A 24,446-nucleotide genomic window follows, 5' to 3' on the forward strand; every position below is an offset into this window, starting at 1 on the left:
ATTATCTTTATGCATTTTTTTTTATTATTATAAGAACAGAATGCTCAGTATTTTTATCTGTTTTTTCTTTGCCTGATTCCCCCCCCCCAAAAAAAACCCCAGCGTGCCCCTACTTTCACATCGCAACTGTTTACTATCAGTGGTATTTTTGTGGAGGAAATTGATGTAACTATGCCAGAGATCTCTGAGGAAGAACTGAAGATTAAGAAAGTCCATGGTTTTTGAGGAATGCAATAGGAAGATCAGAGAAAACAACCCATGCCACCAACATTGCATGAGCAAGAAGTGGTTGGGGGAAGGGATGGGAAGGACAGTGCTGTTACAACTGGTCAAAAGTACATGAAACACAACTGTCTTTTATCACATGCTGATTGTACGATAAAGGAAGATATTTCCCAATATATTTTGTACATATATTACAACTGACTTCATAGGATTTGTCTAAAAAACAATTCCATTGTATAGAAATCACGTCATTAGTAAAGTTTTTTCTTACTTTCTTTCTTTCTTTCTTTCTTTCTTTCTCTTTTTCCTTCTTTCTTTCTTTCTTTCTTTCTTTCTTTCTTTCTTTCTTTCTTTCTTTCTTTCTTTCTTTCTTTCTTTCTTTCTTTCTTTCTTTCTTTCTTTCTCTCTTTCTTTCTTTCTCTCTTTCTTTCTCTCTTTCTTTCTTTCTTTCTTTCTTTCTTTCTTTCTTTCTTTCTTTCTTTCTTTCTCTCTTTCTTTCTTTCTTTCTTTCTCTCTTTCTTCCTTTCTCTCTTTCTTTCTCTCTTTCTTTCTTTCTCTCTTTCTTTCTTTCTTTCTTTCTCTCTTTCTTTCTCTCTTTCTTTCTTTCTTTCTTTCTTTCTCTTTCTTTCTCTCTTTCTTCTTTCTTTCTTTCTTTCTTTCTCTCTTTCTTTCTCTCTTTCTTTCTTTCTTTCTTTCTTTCTCTCTTTCTTTCTTTCTTTCTTTCTTTCTCTCTTTCTTTCTCTCTTTCTTTCTCTCTTTCTTTCTCTCTCTTTTTCTTTCTCTCTTTCTTTCTCTCTTTCTTTCTCTCTCTTTTTCTTTCTCTCTTTCTCTCTTTCTTTCTTTCTTTCTCTCTTTCTTTCTTTCTCTCTTTCTTTCTTTCTTTCTCTCTCTTTTTCTTTCTCTCTTTCTTTCTTTCTTTCTTTCTTTCTTTCTTTCTTTCTTTCTCTCTTTCTTTCTCTCTTTCTTTCTTTCTCTCTTTCTTTCTTTCTTTCTTTCTTTCTTTCTTTCTTTCTTTCTTTCTCTCTTTCTTTCTTCTTTCTTTCTTTTCTTTCTCTCTTTCTTTCTCTCTTTCTTTCTTTCTTTCTTCTTTCTTTCTCTCTTTCTTTCTCTCTTTCTTTCTCTCTCTCTTTCTTCTCTCTTTCTTTCTTTCTTTCTTTCTTTCTTTCTTTCTCTCTTTCTTTCTTTCTTTCTTTCTTTCTCTCTTTCTTTCTTTCTTTCTTTCTTTCTTTCTTTCTTTCTTTCTTTCTTTCTTTCTCTCTTTCTTTCTCTCTTTCTTTCTCTCTTTCTTTCTCTCTTTCTTTCTCTCTCTTTTTCTTTCTCTCTTTCTCTCTTTCTTTCTCTCTTTCTTTATTTCTTTCTTTCTTTCTCTCTCTTTTTCTTTCTCTCTTTCTTTCTTTCTCTCTTTCTTTCTCTCTTTCTTTCTCTCTCTTTTTCTTTCTCTCTTTCTCTCTTTCTTTCTTTCTCTCTTTCTTTCTTTCTTTCTTTCTTTCTCTCTCTTTTTCTTTCTCTCTTTCTTTCTTTCTTTCTTTCTTTCTTTCTTTCTCTCTTTCTTTCTCTCTTTCTTTCTTTCTTTCTCTCTTTCTTTCTTTCTCTCTCCCTCTTTCTTTTTCTCTCTTTATGTTCGTTCTTTGTCTCTTTTTCTTTCTTTCTCTTTCTTTTTCTATCTTTATGTTCTTTCTTTCATTCTCTTTCCTTTTCTATCTTTATGTTCTTTCTTTCTCTCTCTTTTTCTCTCTTTATGTTCTTTCTTTGTCTCTTTTTCTTTCTTTCATTCTCTTTCCTTTTCTATCTTTATGTTCTTTCTCTCTTTTTCTTTCTCTTTCTTTTTCTTTCTTTATGTTCTTTCTTTCTCCCCTTTTCTTTCTTTCTTTCTTTCTTTCTTTCTTTCTTTCTTTCTTTCTTTCTTTCTTTCTTTCTTTCTTTCTTTCTTTCTTTCTTTCTTTCTTTCTTTCTTTCTCCCTTTCTTTCTTTCTTTCTTTCTTCATAAAGTGGAAGCCACGGTAGCCTTTAGCATGGCCATCATTTTTTTAATGCGCTCAATATTTTCGATGGAAATTGCATATTATTACTCACATTACAAGTGGTAAGTTATGTGTTGCGCAACACATTATGGTGCTGGAACATGTAGCTCTCTTGGAGACCTGAAGTAAAGTGAAAAGGCTTGAATATATTAATAACAAAACAAATGTAAAATATCTTCAGTCATGTTTATACTGTACATATTAAATGTAAATCAAAGGTCTTCTTTTGGAAAATGTTTTAAAGTGATTTAAAGGGCTCAAAGGTGTATATGTATATGTGTGTGTATTTGTATGGTTAAATATATGTGTGTTTGTGTAAATTTTTATTAATGTGTGTGTGAAGTGTTTTAAAAATACATTACAATACAAAATCATTCACCTAGATTACGAGTTTTGCATTAGAGGCTATGCGGTGCTAACGAGCAGTCTATGCTCACCACTCACTTACAGACAGCGCTGGTATTACGGGTTTTTACAAACCAGACAAGAAGTGAGCCTTGAGCAAAATTTAGCTCATTACCGCACTCCAATGCCAGCGCTGCTTACGTTAGCAGTGAGCTGGTGTAACGTGCACGTGCATGATTTCCTCATAGGAATCAACGGGGAGAGCCGGCTGAAAAAAAGTCTAACACCTGCAAAAAAGCAGCGTAAAGCTCCTTAACACAGCCCCATTGATTCCTATGGGGAAATAAAATTTATGTTTACAACTAACACCCTAACATGAACCCTGAGTCTAAACACCCCTAATCTTACACTTATTAACCCCTAATCTGCCGCCCTCGACATCGCCGCAACCTACATTATATTATTAACCCCTAATCTGCCGCTCCGGACACCGCCACAACCTACATTATATTTATTAACCCCTAATCTGCCTTCCCCAATGTCGCCACCACTATAATAAACATATTAACCCCTAAACCGCCGCACTTCCGCATCGCAAACATTAAAGAGTATTAACCCCTAATCTGCCGTCCCTAACATCGCCGCCACCTACCTACATTTATTAACACCTAATCTGCCGCCCCCAATGTCGCCGCCACTATACTAAAGTTATTAACCCCTAAATCTAAGTCTAACCCGAACCCCCCCTAACTTAAATATAATTTAAATAAATCTAAATAAAATTACTATAATTAACTAAATTATTCCTATTTAAAACTAAATACTTACCTGTAAAATAAACCCTAAGCTAGCTACAATATAACTAATAGTTACATTGTATCTAGCTTAGGGTTTATTTTTATTTTACAGGCAAGTTTGTATTTATTTTAACTAGGTAGAATATATATTAAATAGTTATTAACTATTTAATAAACTACCTAGCTAAAATAAATACAAAAGTACCTGTAAAATAAAACCTAACCTAAATTACACTAACACCTAACACTACACTATAATTAAATTAATTCCCTAAATTAAATACAATTAAATAAAATTAGCTAAAGTACAAAAAACAAACAAACACTAAATTACAGAAAATAAACAAATTACAAGATTTTTAAACTAATTACACCTAATCTAATCCCCCTAACAAAATAAAAAAGCCCCCCAAAATAAAAAAGCCCTACCCTACACTAAATTACAAATAGCCCTAAAAAGGCCATTTTGCGGGGCATTGCCATAAAGTAATCAGCTCTTTTACCTGTAAAAAAAATTACAAATCCCCCCCAACATTAAAACCCACCCCCCACACAACCAACCCTACTCTAAAACCCACCTCAACAAATCTGGCAGAAGTGGTCCTCCAGATGGATAGAAGTGGTCCTCCAGAAGGGCAGAAGTCTTCATCCAGACGGCATCTTCTATCTTCATCCATCCAGCGCAGATCGGATCCATCTTCAAGACATCCGATGCGGAGCCTCCTCTTCTTTCCACGGCGACTGAAGAATGAAGGTTCCTTTAAGTGACGTCATCCAAGAATTCTATCAGCCAATCGGAATTAAGGTAAGAAAAATCCTATTGGCTGATGCAATCAGCCAATAGGATTGAAGTTCAATAGAATGCCAGCTCAATCCTATTGGCCGATTGCATCAGCCAATAGGATTTTTTCTACTTTAATTCCTATTGGAATAGAAGATGCCGTCTGGATGAAGACTTCTGCCCGTCTGGAGGACCACTGCCGGATTCGTTGAGGACTTCGGCCCGGTTGGATGAAGACTTCTCTCGGTAAGGTGATCTTCAAGGGGTTAGTGTTAGGTTTTTTTAAGGGGGTATTGGGTGGGTTTTAGAGTAGGGTTGGTTGTGTGGGTGGTGGGTTTTAATGTTGGGGGGATGTGTAATTATTTTTACAGGTAAAAGAGCTGAAAACTTTGGGGCAATGCCCCGCAAAAGGCCCTTTTAAGGGCTATTTGTAATTTAGTGTAGGGTAGGGCTTTTTTATTTTGGGGGGGCTTTTTTATTTTGTTAGGGGGATTATATTAGGTGTAATTAGTTTAAAAATCTTGTAATTTGTTTATTATTTTCTGTAATTTAGTGGGGGGGGTTTGTACTTTAGCTAATTTTATTTAATTATTTAATTGTATTTAATTTAGGGAATTAATTTAATTATAGTTTAGTTTTAGGTGTAAGTGTAACTTAGGTTAGGTTTTATTTTACAGGTACTTTTGTATTTATTTTAGCTAGGTAGTTTATTAAATAGTTAATAACTATTTAATAACTATTCTACCTAGTTAAAATAAATACAAACTTGCCTATAAAATAAAAATAAATCCTAAGCTAGATACAATGTAACTATTAGTTATATTGTAGCTAGCTTAGGGTTTATTTTACAGGTAAGTATTTAGTTTTAAATAGGAATAATTTAGTTAATTATAGTAATTTTATTTAGATTTATTTAAATTATATTTAAGATAGGGGGGGTTAGGGTTAGACTTAGATTTAGGGGACAATAACTTTAGTATAGTGGTGGCGACATTGGGGGCGGCAGATTAAGGGTTAATAAATGTAGGTAGGTGTCGGCGATGTTAGGGATGGCAGACTAGGGGTTAATAATATTTAACTAATGTTTGCAAGGCGGGAGTGTGGCGCTTTACGGGTTAATATATTTATTATAGTGGCGGCGATGTCCAGTTCAGCAGATTAGGGGTTAAAAATTTTCTTTTACTGTTTGCGATGTGGGAGGGCCTCGGTTTAGGTGTTAATATGTAGTTTATGGGTGTTAGTGTACTTGTTCACACTTTAGTTAAGAGTTTTATGCCACGGCGTTGTAGTGTAAAACTCTTAACTACTTACTTTAAAATGCGGTACCAGTCTTGACAGGAGAGGGTCTACTGCTCACTTTTTGGCAGACTTGTAATACCGGCGCTATGCAAGTCCCATTGAAAAAAGAGGATACGCAATTTACGTAAGTGGATTTGCGGTATTTCCAAGTCTGGCCACAAAAGTGAGTGGTACACCTGTACCTGCAAGACTCGTAAAACTAGCGGGCGTTAAAAAGCAGCGTTGGGACCGGCCAACGCTGCTTTTTAAGGTTAACGCAAAACTCGTAATCTAGCCGATAGTTTGGCAACTATAAGGAATAATTCTATTTTTACATGGAGCAAGAATACGGCTATCCCATGCATGGATAATCATTTAAATACGTTTTTCCTTCACTACTTGTAGAACAAGACAGTCTTAACATTCTTAATATTTTCAATTTAAAAGTCAACCTTCATTTAATTTACTTATGGCTTTCAAGCCTTAGTGCACCTTAGGCTTAGTGCTCGAGCAATAGATGACATGAGTTTTTCAGCTTGCCCCCCTAGAAACCTATTATGGGAAGGATTTAGCATACCTGCGCTACCAGATGTTACCGTGCCATAGACTTTCACTTGATCACTAATATAAGACTGTTTTAAAGGGATAGGAAAGTCAAAATTAAACTTGCATGATTCAGAAAGAGCGTGTAATTTTAAGACACTTTTAAATTCACTTCTATTTTTAAACGTACTTCGTTCTCTTGGTATCCCTTGATGAAAAAGAATATGCACATATCCTACACTAGTGGGAGCTGCTGCTAATTGTTGCTTGCACACATTTGTCTCTTGTCATTGGCTAACTAGATGTGTTCATCTTGCTGCCAGTAGTGCAATGCTGTTACTTTAGCAGAGGATAACAAGATAATGAAGCAAATTTGATGATAGAAGTAAATTGGAAAGTTCTTTAAAATTGTTTGTTCTATCCAAATCATGAAATTTGGGGTTTTTCTATCCCTTTAACTAATAAACGGCTAGATTTAGAGTTTTGTCGTTAAAGACCCGCGTAGCTAACGCTGCTTTTTTTCCCAACGCACCCTTCCAACAACGCTGGTATTTAGAGTTGTCTGAGGGGCTGCGTTAGGCTCAAAAAAGGGTGCGTTGAGCCTAATTTAACTCCACTTCAACCCTCAATACCAGCGTTGCTTACGGTAGCGGTAAGCTGGGAAAACGTGCTCGTGCACGATATCCCGATAAGAAACAATGGGGTAGTTTGTGCTGAAAAAAAACCTAACACCTGCAAAAAAGCAACGTTCAGCTCCTAACGCAGCCCCATTGTTTCCTATGGGGAAACAGTTTCTAAGTCTGCACCTAACACCCTAACATGTACCCCGAGTCTAAACACCCCTAACCTTACACTTATTAACCCCTAATCTGCCACCCCCGCTATCGCTGACACCTGCATTATACTATTAACCCCTAATCTGCCGCTCCGGACACCGCCGCAACCCACATTATCCCTATGAACCCCTAATCTGCTGCCCCTAACACCGCCGACACCTATATTATATTTATTAACCTCTAATCTGCCCCCCCAACGTCGCCGCTACCTTACCTACACTTATTAACCCCTATTCTGCCGTCTGGACCTCGCCGCTACTATAATAAATGTATTAACCCCTAAAGCTAAGTCTAACCCTAACCCTAACACCCACCCTAACTTAAATATAATTTTAATCTAACAAAATAAATTAACTCTTAATAACTAAAGTATTCCTATTTAAAGCTAAATACTTACCTGTAAAATAAAACCTAATATAGCTACAATGTAACGAATAATTATATTGTATCTATTTTAGGGTTTATATTTATTTTACAGGCAACTTTGTATTTATTTTAACTAGGTACAATAGCTATTAAATAGTTAATAACTATTTAATAGCTACCTAGTTAAAATAATTACCAAATTACCTGTAAAATAAATCCTAACCTAAGTTACAATTAAACCTAACACTACACTAGCAATAAATAAATTAAATTAATTAACTACAAGTACCTACAATTACCTACAATTAAATAAACTAAACTAAATTACCAAAAAAACCCCCACTAAATTACAAAAAATAAAAAAAGATTACAAGAATTTTAAGCTAATTACACCTACTCTAAGCCCCCTAATAAAATAACAAAGCGCCCCAAAATATAAAAATGTCCCTACCCTAATCTAAATTAAAAAAGTTAACAGCTCTATTACCAGCCCTTAAAAGGGCTTTTTGCGGGGCATGCCCCAAAGAAATTAGCTCTTTTGCCTGTAAAACCCCCCACAATACCACCCCCCAACATTACAACCCACCACCCACATACCCCTACTCTAACCCAAACCCCCCTTAAATAAACCCTGAAGATCTCCCTACCTTGAGTCGTGTTCACCCAGCCGGGCACCGATGGACCAAAAGAGGACCTGTAAAAAAAATACACACCTCCCCAACATTACAACCCACCACCCACATACCCCTACTCTAACCCAAACCCCCCTTAAATAAACCCCCCTGAAGATCTCCCTACCTTGAGTCGTGTTCACCCAGCCGGGCACCGATGGACCAAAAGAGGACATCCGGAGTGGCAGAAGTCTTCATCCTATATGGGCAGAAGAGGACATCCGGACCGGCAGACATCTTCATCCAAGCGGCATCTTCTATCTTTATCCATCCGACGAGGAGCGGCTCCATCTTTAAGACCTCCGGCGAGGAACATCCTCTTCCTTCCGACGACTACCGACGAATGAAGGTTCCTTTATGTGACGTCATCCAAGATGGCGTCCCTTGAATTCCGATTGGCTGATAGGATTCTATCAGCCAATCGGAATTAAGGTAGGAAAAAGCCAATCAGATTAAGCTCGCATTCTATTGGCTGATCGGAACAGCCAATAGAATGCAAGCTCAATCTGATTGGCTGATTGGATCAGCCAATCCGATTGAACTTGAATCTGATTGGCTGATTCAATCAGCCAATCAGATTTTCTTACCTTAATTTCGATTGGCTGATAGAATCCTATCAGCCATTCGGAATTTGAGGGACGCCATCTTGGATGACGTCACTTAAAGGAACCTTCATTCGTCGGTAGTCGTCGGAAGGAAGAGGATGTTCCGTGCCGGAGGTTTTGAAGATGGAGCCGCTCCTCGTTGGATGGATGAAGATAGAAGATGCCGCTTGGATGAAGATGTCTGCCGGTCTGGATGTCCTCTTCTGCCCGGATAGGATGAAGACTTTTGCCGCTCCAGATGTCCTCTTTTGGTCCATCGGTGCCCGACTGGGTGAACACGACTCAAGGTAGGGAGATCTTCAGGGGGGTTTATTTAAGGGGTTTATTTAAGGGGGGTTTGGGTTAGAGTATGGGGTATGTGGGTGGTGGGTTGTAATGTTGGGGGGGTGTATATTTTTTACAGGCAAAAGAGCTGATTACTTAGGGGTATGCCCTGCAAAAAAGCCCTTTTAAGGGCTGGTAAAAGAGCTGGTTACTTTTTAATTTAGAATAGGGTAGGGACCTTTATTATTTTGGGGGGCTTTTTTATTTTATTAGGGGGCTTAGAGTAGGTGTAATTAGCCTAATATTCTTGTAATCTTTTTTTATTTTCTGTAATTTAGTGTTTGTTTTTTTTGTAATTTAGTTTAGTTTATTTAATTGTATGTAATTGTAGGTAATTTATTTAATTAATTTATTGATAGTGTAGTGTTAGGTTTAATTGTAACTTAGGTTAGGATTTATTTTACAGGTAATTTTGTAATTATTTTAACTAGGTAGCTATTAAATAGTTAATAACTATTTAATAGCTATTGTACCTAGTTAAAATAAATACAAAGTTGCCTGTAAAATAAATATAAATCCTAAAATAGCTACAATATAATTATTTGTTATATTGTAGCTATATTAGGGTTTATTTTACAGGTAAGTATTTAGTTTAAAATAGGAATACTTTAGTTAATAAGAGTTAATTTCTTTCATTAGATTAAAATTATATTTAATTTAGGGGGGTGTTAGGGTTAGACTTAGCTTTAGGGGTTAATACATTTATTAGAGTAGCGGCGAGGTCCGGTCGGCAGATTAGGGGTTAATAAGTGTAGGTAAGGTAGCGGCGACATTGGGGGGGCAGATTAGGGGTTAATAAATATTATGTAGGTGTCAGTGATGTTAGGGCCAGCAGATTAGGGGTTCATAGGGATAATGTAGGTGGCGGCGGTGTGCAGGGTTAAAAATATTTATTATAGTGGCGGCGATGTGGGGGGACCTCGGTTTAGGGGTAAATAGGTAGTTTATGGGTGTTAGTGTACTTTAGAACACTGTAGTTAAGAGCTTTATAAACCGGCGTTAGCCCATAAAGCTCTTAACTACTGACTTTTTTCTGCGGCTGGAGTCTTGTCGGTAGAGGGTCTACCGCTCACTGCAGCCAAGACTCTAAATACCGGCGTTAGGAAGATCCCATTGAAAAGATAGGATACGCAATTGGCGTAAGGGTATCTGTGGTATGGAAAAGTCGCGGCTTGAAAGTGAGCGTTAGACCCTTTCCTGCCTGACTCTAAATACCAGCGGCCGGCCAAAACCAGTGTTAGGACCCCTTAACGCTGCTTTTGACGGCTAACGCAGAATTCTAAATATAGCCGAAAGAGTGCAAAATAAAAATGCAATTGATTTAACCCCTTCTCTACCATGACTTTCAGAGAAGAACTTGCCCAAAATACCAATTTTATTTTAGCATTTTTGCATTTACTCCATTTAAACAGAAATACAGCTTTGTTTTTTTTTATTTACCTGTCCAAATATATTTTTTTACAGTGCAAGGTTTTGATCTAGGACCATTTTGGTATATTTCATGCCACCATTTCACTGCCAAATGCGATCATATAAAAAAATAATTAACTTTTTCACAAACTTGGACTATTTACATACTGGGGTTCTTGGGCCGAAATGCGCGTAGATTGATGTTCCAAGTCACTCAACCCACCAACAGAGCTACCCCACAGAAACATGAGTACTGTGGGTGATAACTGCTGATGAGCCACACACAAACGGATGCCACACTTTTTCATTGCTACAAAAGATTTCCACAATCATCTACCTGTGTGACAGGGTTTTCACCAATTTGTATCATTCCATCAGGAATATAATGTAGTCACTGACTACTGACCCGGAGGGTTCAACGTCAATCACCAATCTCTGAACCATATTCAAGTCACATGACCCGGAAGTGTGCTCAGACACATTGAAGATGCAGCTAGGTCAGCTACCTTACCTGCACGAACGCTGCTTGGTTGGCACTTTCTTCTTATTCCCTGTGAGGATATTCAACAGATTGTACTTCATCTTTTTAGGTATTTAATCAGCCACACTGCAGTGTGTAATCAATTGTGACATTTTTATTTTTATATCGGTACAAGCTCATAGAACATTTGTGTTCTTTTTATCTGAACATTATCCGTATTGCTTTTAAATTTATTTATGTGCATCATGATGTATTTTTCAGTCATATTTGAGTAAACATTTAAATATTCTTTGAAGTGTTGAGAATTTAATATCTCTCTCTGCTATTTATTTAGCGCTCTCCTTTTATTGTTTGATTCTAGGTCTTTTTTGTAACATTTGTTGAGAAGCATTTGTTACCTTTTTAGGGAGTAGCCTGGATTGAGATTATTTATGATTGTTTTATCTCTAACCTGTTTTTATCTTGTTATTTACATACTGTGTATGCAATCATGGCACAAATGATTGTAAAAGCTCCTCTGGAAACCCCTTTGTTCAGAAATAGCAAACAATCATGGCTTTGCCATTGGTTTTTGATAATTAGAATGCAGTTAATGCAGCTGCGTACCAGACTTCTATTATTCCCAGCTGTGAAGGGGTTAATCAGGTAGCTTGTAAGGCTAATTTTAGCTTTAGTGTAGAGATTACCCCCACCTGACACCTCCCACCCCCTGACCCCCAACCTGATCCCTCCCAAATAGCTCTCTTCCCCCCCACTGGTCAGCACCATCTTAGCTACTGCCAGACCACTTTTGTGCACCACTTGTAATCTAGGCCTATATGTATAATAATATGCAGATGTATTTGTAAAAGTTATATTAGCTGACCAAACATAGAATAAATATGTGTAAAGTTTTAGTGTCCATAAAGCATTTGGCACCACCATGTTGCAACCTGAGGCCAATTAGGGACAGTTCTAAATGGGTAACTAGTGTGTGCAATCAATGTCTGTGTGGAATATAGCAGTTGTAAAGGAACATTGAACATTAACTACATTTCATACACCTGCCATATATTATGGGTGCTGCCATTTGGGAACCTAAGTTTCACTGTGGGTATCTGAAGGAGAGTTGTTGCACACATGCAAATACCTCGACTCTGGACTAAGCACAGTCCCGCATTGAATGGTATGATATAAGTTGACAAAAAGGTGCCGGATTGGTTACATAGCCACAGGTAACTCTGCTAGGATACTGATTGGTAGTTGTTAGCTTTAAACCTGTTTGGTGTTACAAGCATTTTAGTCTCTGAAGAAGCACCGGCTTCTTTTGGCAAGTGCGTCAGATGGCTTGTCACTATTTTGCGGTCAACTGTATATGTGGATGCATAAAAGCACTTAAGCAGTATTTGGATCCAAGTATCTTTGGGCTGCTGACAAATTCTGTTTGCAAGACCACAAACAAAGTATGGATTGAATACTTCGGCACTGGAATGCCAAATTTCAATACCCATGATTTGAGGGAGTCTATATCTGTTTATTACTCCTCACACTCCTTTGGACACTGTTCAGGAATCAAGATTGGGACAGTACACTTTGATATTCTGGACTTTTCACTATAACACTGGATGGACTGTTTTTTCACTACTATTCTCCGATTAACTTTTGGAGTACTATGCCTCTGTCACACTAATCGAGTAGTGTCTAAGTCAGAAATACCCAGAGACTGAGGTGGGATAGAGATAAACCACCCAGAGGGCTCTGGACAAGTCCTGGCAGAGACTGGACGAGTAGAGTGCAGAATAGACAATAGCACAGTACCTGAAAAAGGGATTTCTCCAATCAGGATGAAGAGGATACCAGAATCAGGAAGCTGAAGAATAGAAGAACCAAGGTCAGTGTCCAATTCGAGTTGAAAGCCAGGTATCAGACCAATCTTGCAAGGTAACAAAAGGGAGTTAGAGAAGCCAAAGTCAGTGTCCAGTCCGAGTTCAAAGCCAGGTATCAGTCCAATCTTGCAAGGTAATAAAAGGGAGTTAGAGAAGCCAAAGGTCAGTGTCCAATCCGAGTTCAAAGCCAGGTATCAGTCCAATCTTGCCAAGGATGACTTAACCACAACGACGAAAGAAGCATCGCCCAAAAACGATGTGACCACAATGACGCGGAAAGGTTAAGTCATCAAGGGTACCTCAGGAACCCTATGCAGATTTGAGGGGATTAGAGGCATGAAAGCGGCAGTCAAGGCAGGTGCACAGACATGCCTGGTGGGTACCCAGGATCTGTCAGCCACAGTATAGCCTCTCCAATGTACCAAGCACTGTAGTTTACAACCCTTGTATCTAGAGTCCAGGATTCTTGATATCTCTTACTCTGGTTCACCTTGAACTAGAACTGGAGCAGGTGGAAGTTGAGAACGAGTGAATCTATTGCTGCATAATGGTTTCAGACGTGATACATGAAACACTGGAGATATGCAAGGTTCGAGGCAACTTGTATGAGACTGGATTGATACATTTAAGTATGTGATAAGGACCAATGTATCCAGGTCCTAGCTTATGAGAAGGTTGACGGAGTCGGATGTGACGGGTGGAATACCAGAGGCTCCCCGACAGAAAACCATAGGTTTCCAGCACAATGACGGTCTGCATACAGCAGACTGCTTCTCTTTCTGTTTTGCATATTCATACAGCTTGTGTCTGTGGGAGGAAGCCCATAAAACAGTACGTATTTGACGCCAGTGTCTGAATAACTCTCGGATACATTGTTCTGCTTCCAGTGCACCACTTGAGGATTTGAGAGGGAATATCTTAGGTTGATAACCTAGGGCTGCCATAAAGGTAGAGCAGCGTAGCGAAGAATGCTAGTGGATGTTTCGAGTGAGTTCGGCTACCGGCAGCAGATCTGACTAGTTTAATTGTTGATGATTCACAAAGGCATGAAGGTAAGCCTCCAAGTCCTGATTAATTCTTTCGGTCTGACCATTTGTTTGTGGATGGTAGCCTAAGGAAAGGCAAATAGTGGTACCCAGAAGTTTGCAGAGAGCTCTCCAGAAGGCAGAGACGATCAGTGGTCCACGATCGGACACTATTTCTTCAGGAATACCATGGAGGCGTATGATGTGGAGGATAAAAAGGGAAGAAAGTTCCTGAGCAGAAGGCAGTTTTGGAAATGGAACAAAATGTGCTTATTTACAGAGTCCAATGTAACAAAAGGGAGTTAGAGAAGCCAAAGGTCAGTGTCCAATCCGAGTTCAAAGCCAGGTATCAGTCCAATCTTGCAAGTTAACAAAAGGAATTTAGAAAAGCCAAAGGTCAGTGTCCAATTGGAGTTCAAAGCCAAATATCCTGCTAATCACAAAAGCTCATACAAAGGTAACAGGACACTATACTCGAGCAAGGAGAGTATGGCAGATCTGATATTTAAGGCCCAAAGGTCATGCCAAAAGTTACGCAAGCATTGCAACACAACGACGCTAGAAGCGACGGCAAAAAATTACCCAACCATGACGACACAAGTAGCTACGACCAAAACGATGCAACCATCTTAAAAGGGCCTTTTGTAGGGCATTGCCCTAAAGATATTAGCTCTTTTTCTGAAAGAAAGAAAAATACAAAGACCCACTAACATTACAAACCCCCCTAACACCCCACCAAACACACAAAATAAAAAAAACTATCTATAAAACCGAAGCTACCCATTGCCCTGAAAGGGGCATTTGGATGGGCATTGCTCATAAAAGGGAATTTAGCTCTTTTACAAGCCCAAACCCTAAACTAAAAAAAAAAAACACCCAAAAAACCGTTATAAAAAGCCTAACATTAACTCCCAACGATCCACTTACAGTTTTTGAAGTCCCACTTCATCCCGGCGGCGAAGTCCTCATCCAAGTGGTGAGAAGTCTTCATCCAGGCGGCCTCTTCAATCTTCATCCAGGCGGCATCTTCTATCTTGATCCTGGCGGCGCAGAGCGGGTCCATCCTGAAGACATTCGGCGCGGAGCATCCTCTTCATACAATTGGGATGCGGGGGTGGCAGTTTAGGGGTTAATCACTTTAGTGAGGTGATGTCGAGGGGTTTATGTTAGGGTGTTAGATTTATACATAACCTTCTTGTCCCCATAGACATCAATGGGGATTGCGTTATAGTGATCTCCATTCTCCAACCGCAGGTGTTAGCTTTTTTCTAAGACTTTCTCTCCATTTTCTACGTGGGAAAACGTGCACAAGCACGTCAAGTCAGGCCTTGGCTTTTGTGTGGTATGGAGCTTATCACACCATATCGCACAACAAAATAAGTTTTTTTTGTAAATTGTAATGGCAGCACTTCGGAAAGTTTGATGCCGCTAAATTTTTATTGTTTTTTTTTTCTGAAGTTTATGACAGTGAAATATAAATGTTGTTACCAAAATGTAATCCTAAATTATTAAATAATTTAAGAAATATTGAACTTTTGGTTTTAATATATAAAACTTTAAAATCTGTAGAATTTAATAGAATTGTGAGTGTTCCTTATGACTTATTTGCCATTCATGCCTAAATTAACTGTGACTAAAGTATTTTCTGCACTTTTCCGCAATTAACTTTCCATTCATTCACAAATTCAATGGGCCTCACCCTGGAATTAGACCCTTAATTCTTCAAAGAGATGGAGTGACCTGCTGTAGTTTGCAAGTAATCAGAGGAAAAATTTGCCAAGATTAAACCCAAAGGAATCAGAGCTATCTTGGAATTTGCTGGTAAAAATAAACATTGTCACTTATAACATACAGACCTGCGTATTGTAAACGAGTCACAGGCTTTTAACACAAAAGACTTCTGCAAATTAGATAGCTTATTAGTAGCTTTCTTAGTTATATATTAGATCTAGTCAAGGATTTTAAAGCTTGATGGACAAAAGCAACTTTTAGCACATTTCCAACATGTTTTTGTTGTTGTTGTTTTTTAATGTAAAGATCCGAGATCAAACACAAAAGAAAAAAAAAAAGAAAAAAAGATTGGAGATCACTAAAAATATTGGCTTCAAATGTTAAGGTAATAAGTATGATCTCACAGGCATTTTTCCAGAATATAATTTTAATGTTTCCACAAAAAGTGAAAAAACATACAAAAAGCAATTGCACATAATTTTTACATTTAAATTGCAATGTGTTTTTTTTATTTAATTCATATTTATTTTAAGTTCTGACTGCTATGTACTTTGCAGTGGTCCAAATTCATTATGCACTTGATTCTGATTATTATGATTAATATTGTGAGTGTGGCAACATCATTATTAAAGAAATATTAATCATTTAAGGTCAAAATTGAAGTCTGCATGGGTGAGTTTCAGTTTGAAATAGGAGCATTTTTGCAATTTACATACTTCCAGTAGCAAAAATGCTGCAGCATATGCACATATCCTATGAGGGCCCGTGCACCAGTATTCATACACCACACCTCCTCAGAGTCAGCAGGGGCTTCTATGACACAAATGATGTCTTCACAGAAGCAGTACACACCACCGTCAGCTCTCTGAGCAGGCATGGTGTTTGAATACTCACAGGATATGTGTGTATCACAGGGTATGTGTGTATGCCCCTGAAAAAGAGTAATACGTTTTACTAGAAGCATTTTTGCTAATGGAAGTATATTGCAAAAATGCTTCTATTTCACATTGAAATGCACTCATGCACATTTCAATTTTTCCTCTCCCTTTTAATAAAAAGTGTAAAGTAGGAATTTCTGTCTTATAGTTTAATAATTATAAAAATAATAATAATAGGGAGTTAGCTTTTGAACCGACAGGACGCATCTTCAAGAAGCTCCTCTCTACAGGGCAGCTTTTGATGATTTTTCCCTACATATATGACACTACGGTGATATGCTCCCACATGCTTTGGGACTATACATATGCTGCAGCCTAAAGGAGTTAATAAATTGATGTTATCCGGTCAAGACTTGCTTCAAATTGTTTACTGAGATTGGGCAGCACGAGTACCGCTCCTAAAATGGCGGTGGAGGCCGCATGGGGAGCGAAAGTGAGACATGGACTTGAACTCTGCTTCCAGAGAATTGAGCAGAATCTAAAGGCCGAGATAATTTCTATTTTTGCAACGGCTGATTGTGACGAAACCAGCCCAGTGACACATCACATAGATGAGGTGGCCTGTGCGATGCAGCGGACCTGGACTGAGGGGATGAACTCACAGGCAGTGGACTCTCCTATCTACAATGGAGCAGATGACAACCGCTGGAGCTACTCATCTCTGAGCTCTATACTCGACCCTCGGGAGACACGCAAAGAGCCGACTCTGAGCGGCCTGATCGAGATGATTGAACCAGAAGGAGACTGCATAAGCCTTGGGGAGCTGTTGACTACACCTATCAAAGTCGGGTTCTCAGAAGGTGATGTGAGTGGTTTGTCGGCTTTCCATGCTGACACACTGTTGGCAGAGATTGTGGATCCGGTGTACTTGGGAGTGTGGTGGCAAATAGAAGCTGGCAAAGGGAAGCTCTCATACACAATACTTGGCCCTACACAAATGGAGACTTCACAACCACTACCCTGCTCATCTTATAATAGACCCCAGCGAGGACACTCAGGTGTCGGATACAACTTTATAATCTCACTTGCTGTTGTGGGTGAGGAGAAAAGTGTGAGATTATGTGATGATATGTTGAGAAATCTCCTACCTTGGCCATCGGGTGTGGGATAGGCACTGAGTTCTATGAGGGACTAAAGGGGAGATTATTACTATAAGCCGTTGTGTTCCCTGCCATCCGGACTTCCTCTATGCTATAAGACTTCCTATGTTCTTTTACTCTGCAGCATTTTTTATAGTCAGTACTGCTTACTGAGATACTTAACTTCATGAAGGTTTTGAATATAGCTGTTTGCTTGGTCCTTATCTGTGTGTTCTATGTTTATAGTGCTAGATCTAGTATATAATATGTACCCTATAAGACTAATCTTGCACCCTAATTGTTATTATACAAAGTTTTAACCCAGTTAATTCTGGAAATAGCTTAATGTTTAAGGATTCTGAATTAGGCTACTTACTCCTATATATATCTTCTATTACATTCTTACTCCAGGCCACTATATTGACATGGAAACTATGTCAGGTATAACTCTGTTCTCAATTAGTATAGTACTTAGGTTCCTATCTAGCTTAGTATACACCTATGGAGTGGCTCCCTTAGGATGTACTAATATACCCTATTTCATATGAGTCCCAAGGCCCTATTTCTCATGTACTAGCTATATTTCTATATTCATTGTATTATACAGCCTATGTTAAGCCAGTAAGGTGAACTTTAAATCCTCTGTTCTGGGGCATAGGGCCCGTGCCCCTAGGACAGCATTTTATTACACCAGTTGGCTTCAGGTTTCATAGTTGGACATCCCCCAATACTATGAGGACTAAGAGTTTAGCTCCAAATTATACCTAGCATTTTATATACCATTTTCAGATACTGATTATAGATAGTTGGTCACCTAGTTATAACAAAATACTTTAATAGTCCTGTTATTCTGTACAGATCAAACCTAGTCCTCTAAGGTAATTCCTAAGGGTTCATTGAGCAGGGTCGATCAAGATATTTGTACATGTACTATTCTTACTGCTCTGTGTATTCCTAGCTATCTCAGTACCTGCACATATATTTTGACTCTAACACTCGCAAGGGTGTGGTATAGGTAGTATATGTGCTATTGCTGTTTGCTTTCTTACTAGGTTTTTACACTCCAATAGTATCATGCGCATTGGCATTACTATGTTTGGGGTCCTATTGCACTGCTATTATATCAGAATCTTAGGTGTGTCTGGTACTTAAATCTGGTATATGTGCAGGGGATGTTTATTCTACCTATGTTGTAATATTAACTAAGCTTCCTACACAATCTAGGAAATTATGCTAGGTTCTGCAAATATTATAGTACTATTTCAGTCCTTCTAGCCTCAAGTGTATCCCTTCTACTTAGCCAAAATAATGGTATGGTCTTTTGTGTCTCTTCTTTGGTGAATAAAAGAAAAATAAGGTATCTCCCCTCATCCTTTCCCACTCTATGTGGTAGAGTGGGTCATATCCAATGTTCATTTCCCGTCTTCGTCCAGTGGTGGCAACTACCCCTGAGGGGAGATACAATTTATATACAACTTATATCCCTTTATCACACTAGTTGACTGTTAACATGATCCCGGATAGGTAACACAGCCCAGTGAAGTCTCATATGGTCAAAATTGATGCAGAGATCCTATATCTCCTCGCAATAAGGTAAATACTCTTCCCCACCAAATCATATCTTTATTTTTGCTGTCAGCCTTACATTTTCGAATTTATAATGACTCCCCCCCTCTTCCCCCATTACCCTTTAGTTCCCCCCCTTCCTGACTCCATCGAGCCTATCTCATCAGCTAAAGAAAATGAATTTTACAGTAACATTTATTTTCTTTTCATATGACAACCACCTAATTCATTCATCAACAATACTTCATTCAGTGATCACAACTCCAATTATTGATAGACTTTGAAGTGTAAATAATTCATTATCTGCATTGAAGAGATATATACTAAACATTTCTTTATTTTTGCTTCCAGCCTTACATCTTTGAATTTATGATGGCTCCCCCTCCCAACTCCCCCATTTCCCTCTTTTCCCTTTCCCTCCTTCATTTCTTTGGTCCCCCCATTACCCCTTAGTCCCCCCCCCTTCCTGACACCATTGAGCTTATATTTTAAGCAAAGGAAAATGAATCCAGTAGAAATATTTATTTTCTTTTTACATGTCAACCAAATAATTTATTTATCAAAGATACCTCATTTCAATGACCCCGTCAAATCCAAGTTATCGATAGACCTTGAAGTGTAGATAACTCACTATCTGTATTGAAGTGAAGCGAATGGATCTACAAGAGATCTATTATACTGTTTCTACTATTTCTATATTAGATGTATAAATGAGTTTTTTCATTTATTTTTCTTTGGTTGGTGATGGTTTATTGATGTGTATAAGTCACATGTTCACTGAAGTATAAAATGTTATTCATGATGGTTGAAACTTAATTTGCAATTTGTTTTTGTTATATATAGTTAATGTTCTATACCTTACCAAGCCCAAAAGTGGCTATAGTTTTTATTTAAATTTCATGTGACATACATACCGTTCTTTGTTAAAAAATGAAAAACTGAGATTCATCAGTTGAGGTCCAAGAGTGGCCTCCTTTTGTTCGTGAATACCCTCTGTAACGCCACAATATTGTACTGGGAGACCCGAGAGTGGCCTCTTAGATCATTTAGAGGGTAGACAGTTAGCATGGCACAATAAATGTTCAATTCTATTCATATGCATTGTTACTCAAAAAAAAAAAAAAAAAAAAAATAATAATCCAGTCGTGACTTTCCTGTATACCTCCAAACACTGTTTCAGCACATAAAAGAGACTTCACACACAACGGATATTCAATGGGTCAGAGCCCATAGATCACTTAGACCTAAACCCACTGACACCGCTCCACCAGAGACATCATTATAAGATTCAAGAACTTTTTGGAAAAAGAAATGCTGTTAAACCAGTCACGTAAAAAAACCAACCAATCTGTTTTGGGGGAAATGTCTTTCAATTTTACCAGGACTTATCATTTAAAACTTTACAGAGAAGAAAATAATTCGGTCCACTCACAACCCTACTTAAAAACAAGAAGATTCCAAATAGATGGGGATTCCCAATGCAAATATGGGTTCTCAAAAACAACACAAGACTGATTTGCAACGCTCCAGAAGACATCCCCACATACTGCACGACATTGGGCATCGACCCTCCACTTGATCATAACAGTCTTAAAGTCTCTACACCTTCCTCTGCCAAAAGACAGAATGAAGCGACATCCTCATGGCGTACAGTAACCTCCAAGATGGGCAAACCAACAGCATCCTCACCTCCAAGGGACAAAACTCTCAGTCCTACCACCGCATTTCCCTCACCATAACATCCAGAGGTTGAAGACACTTGTAAGAACTTATAAAGTGAGCCTAACCATGTAAGACGCACTCTCTCTTATATTGATAGCTCAATAAATCTTTCCCCCAGTAACTCTATAACTCAACTTGCACTAGTATTTGGTGAATTATAAATATTCCCTTTTTACAATATCTTTATAGATTATATTATTTTAAGACTAGGTAAGATTAACCACTCTCCAATTAGATATAACAATAGGGCCTACAGTACCAACCCTCCTTAAAATTCTCTCATTATGACCTATATTAGGAAGAGAGACTTGTTTGCACAGTTATATTTATGTTTCATATTTTTGTTATCTCATTGTTGGATTGTATTGATATGTTTTTCTTTTGCAGAAATTTGTTCATTGCTTGTTACCACTTCTCAATTAGTACCATTATGTGTGTACCATTCCTAACATCCAACCTACACCCACATGACGCTCATGTTCCACAAAAAACAAAGCACTACAAGACACCTAACCCTACTGAGACAGAATGCCAAGGGCCTAAATTCACCCCATAAAAAGTGACAAGTAGATATCCTTTTCCCACAGGAAAAACACTTCATCTAAATATCAAGGAAAGACATACACCACACATTACCACAGTTCAGGACCTATAAACAAAAAACGGAGTCAAAATACTAATGAAAAAATCCCTCCCTTTTACCCTTACACACCTAACTAGAGACAAGGAGGGGCGCTTCTTGGGCTTGGTGGGCCTCCTATTCGGATGACCTATAACACTTATTAATATCTATGCCCCAAAAAAATATCTATGCCCCATCTTAGACATAGCCAAAGGCCCAGTGTTCTTCACAGGGGATTTTAATACCCTCCTCCAACCAACAAAAGACCGTTTGAACCCTAATATCCAGACCCCTAAAAAGGTCAACGCAGCCCTGTGGAATGGCCTCAAAGACCTCCACCTTTACGATACATGGAGATTTATACATTGTGATAAAAGAGACTACACCTTTTTCTCGCACCCTAACAAATCCTATAGCAGGCTTGACTACATACTTACAAACCTATGCCTATGTACAACATTGCAATATTTCCCCACATCGTGGTCCGATCACTCAGCCATTAAACTTAAATTCACCTGGCCAGAAATACCCTCAGAACCATATATCTGGAGATTAGATGAATCCCTTCTAAGTAATCTTGACACTTTAACTAAATTGAATAATACCATTACTGAATACTTCTCACACAATTCCAACTCCATTAGCAACAATCCTATGATTTGGGAGGCACATAAATGCGTGTTTTACAAGTAGAACTGATTAAAATGAAAGCCCATACTCAACAAACATACTGCAAACAATACAAGGACTTGACAGAAAACTTTATACGACTTGACCTAGCCCTAAAAAAAGACCCATCTAACCTTACTATAGAAAAAGACCTTCAAACAGACCGTACTAATATAGATAAGTTCATAGATATAGAATACCAAACCCTACGGAGGAAGACAAATAGTATGTTCTATTATGAAAATAATAGAGCAGGCAAATTATATTATCCTTAAATTTCACAACCTTAAAAAATGATACTAGCTCAACATTACAGTGCTGGACAATTAAACATCTCTCGTGGTATGGCAGGGTCATTGCCATCAAAATGATGGTGCTCCCCAAAATTTTATATTTTTTTCAAACCCTACCTATTCCTCTCCCAGACCAAATGATATTTCAACTTCAGAAAATTCTAAATTCATTTATATGGTCACACAAAAGACCATGGCCTCTAGTTATCAAGCTCCGTATGTACCTGCCTTCGGCGGCCCCAATACGCTCGCCTCACCTTGCCGCGGACCTGAATACGCTCGCCAAAGTTATCAAAAAAGCTGTCAAAAAGCTGCGCACCAAGTACGGGGCGATGATCAGCGGACTGTGATAGTTATCACTCATCCGATCTTGCTGCTCTTTGGCTTTTCTACAGCTTTATTGATACCCCTGCCACTAAGCACTCACACTATACTATTCTATACTGTTCTACCCCCTATACCAGCGCCCCCTGAGCCCCCCGCAACTAAATAAAGTTATTACCCCCTAAACCGCCGCTCCCGGAGCCCACCGCCACTCTAATAAACTTATTAACCCCTAAACCGCCGCTCCCGGACCCCGCCGCAGCTACAATAAATAAGTTAACCCCTAAACCGCCGCTCCCGGACCCCGCCGCCACCTACGCAATACCTATTAACCCCTATCCTGCCCCCCCTATACCGCCGCCACCTATAATAAATTTATTAACCCCTATTCTGTGGATCCCGTACCCTGCCACAACTAAATAAATTGTTTAACCCCTAAACCGCCGCTCCCGGACCCCGCCGCCACCTATATTAAACTTATTAACCCCTAATCTGCCCCCCCTGCACAGTCGCCACCTATAATACATTTATTAACCCCTATCCTGCCCCCCCTATACCGCCGTCATCTATATTAAACTAATTAACCCCTAAACCTAAGTCTAACACTAACCCTAACACCCCTAACTTAAATATTATTTTAATAAATCTAAATAAAAATTACTCTTATTAACTAAATTAATCCTGTTTAAAACTAAATACTTACCTATAAAATAAACCCTAAGATAGCTACAATATAACTAATAATTATATTGTAGCTATTTTAGGATTTATTTTTATTTTACAGGCAAATTTAAATTTATTTTAACTAGGTACAATAGCTATTAAATAGTTAATAACTATTTAATAGCTACCTAGATAAAATAAAGACAAATTTACCTGTAAAATAAAAGCTAACCTAAGTTACAATTACACCTAACACTACACTATCATTAAATAAATTATTCCTATTTAAAACTAAATACTTACCTATAAAATACCTATAAAATAAACCCTAAGATAGCTACAATATAACTAATAATTATATTATAGCTATGTTAGTATTTATATTTATTTTACAGGCAACTTTGTATTTATTTTAACTAGGTACAATAGTTATTAAATAGTTATGAACTATTTAATAACCACCTAGCTAAAATAAATACAAAATTACCTGTAAAATCAATCCTAACCTAAGTTACAATTAAACCTAACATTACACTATCATTAAATAAATTAAATTAATTAACTACAAGTAGCTACAATTAAATACAATTAAATAAACTAACTAAAGTACAAAAAACCCCACTAAATTGCAGAAAATAAAAAAAGATTACAAGAATTTTAGACTAATTACACCTAATCTAAGCCCCCTAATAAAAAAAATAATAAAAGTCCCTACCCTATACTACATTGCATGCCCCAAAGTAATCAGCTCTTTTGCCTTTAAAAAAAATACAACCCCCCCAACAATAAAACCCACCACCCACAATAGAATGCAAGCTCAATCTGATTGGCTGATTGGATCAGCCAATCGGATTGAACTTCAATCTGATTGGCTGATTGAATCAGCCAATCAGATTTTTCCTACCTTAATTCCGATTGGCTGATAGAATCCTATCAGCCAATCGGAATTCGAGGGACGCCATCTTGGATGACGTCACTTAAAGGAATATTCATTCGACGAGTAGGCGTCGGTTGAAGAGGATGGATCCGCGTCGGCTGCTTTGAAGATGGCTCCGCTCCGCTCCAAATGGATGAAGATTGAAGACGCTGCCTGGATGAAGACTTCTATCGGATGGAAGACCTCTTCAGCGCCCCTTGGATGAAGACTTCTATCGGATGGAAGACATCTTCAGCGCCCCTTGGATGTTGACTTCGGCCCGGCTAGATGAAGACGACTCAAGGTAGGGAGATCTTCAGGGGGGTAGTGTTAGGTTTATTTAAGAGGGG

The sequence above is a fragment of the Bombina bombina genome, chromosome 6, assembly GCF_027579735.1.
Source record: "Bombina bombina isolate aBomBom1 chromosome 6, aBomBom1.pri, whole genome shotgun sequence".
Taxonomy (NCBI): Eukaryota; Metazoa; Chordata; class Amphibia; order Anura; family Bombinatoridae; genus Bombina; species Bombina bombina.